This window comes from Propithecus coquereli, unplaced genomic scaffold, assembly GCF_000956105.1.
Source record: "Propithecus coquereli isolate 6110/MARCELLA unplaced genomic scaffold, Pcoq_1.0 Scaffold225, whole genome shotgun sequence".
Classification (NCBI taxonomy): Eukaryota; Metazoa; Chordata; class Mammalia; order Primates; family Indriidae; genus Propithecus; species Propithecus coquereli.
In genome coordinates this window covers 3070103-3071023 of record NW_012147745.1, presented here as the reverse complement: position 1 = coordinate 3071023, position 921 = coordinate 3070103, and positions in this window count along the sequence as shown.

The following is a 921-nucleotide window of genomic DNA, read 5'->3' as shown; positions in this document are numbered from 1 at the left end:
TTTTGAAGGAATAGTCAGAAGCATTTGCTTTGGGAAGGGATGTATGGTTATGGGAGAAGAAAGGAGTCAAGGATGGCCCTAAAGTTTTAGACCTAAGCAACTGAAATAATAGTTTGACATTAGCTCTGATTGGGAAGATATCAGTGGAGTAAATTACACAGGAAATATATTAAGAGTTCAGTTTGAGGTATGTAGAGTTTAAGGTATCAATAAGTCACCCAATAGGAAATACTGAGTAATGAATAAATGAATAAATGAATAGTGTTCTTATATGAGATGAGGCAATGAAAATGTAAAGTCTTTGTGAAAAATAAACTAATTTTTTGATCTCTAATTTCTTGGAGGCATTTTTAACTTGATATACCTATTAGATGCCAGCCACTTTCCTAGATTCTGGGAATATGTTAGTAAAGAAAACAGTCAAAAGTCATTGTTTTCATGAAGATTACATTCTAGGAGGAAGAGATAAAAATTTTAGAAATTAAATAAATCAGAAAAATATAGAATACATTAGAAGGTAATCCATGCTTTGAGAAGAAAAATGTATGAAAGGGTAGGGAGTATTCAGAGAGTCAGCAAGGTGGGGATGGGTGCTATTATAAAAATGGCATGCCCCACAAACAACGCTTATCCAGAATACCTACAGAGTCATAGAACACTCAGAGACACTCTCAAAAGTTGCAATATTTGTAAAGTGCCCACTTTACTTGTCAAATCCTTTATAAGGTAGAGAATTTTTGAACATCATGTGCAAACTTTAATTCAACCTAGGAAGACATTTCAAAGGGAAGGACTCTACAAACATATCTGACACCACAGCTAATGTTGAGACACCCTGAAGTTTGCTCATATTCATTCAATTTCATTATTCGTATATAAACAATTCAGCTCCCACTGGTGGCCCAGTGAGGTAAGGGAGTC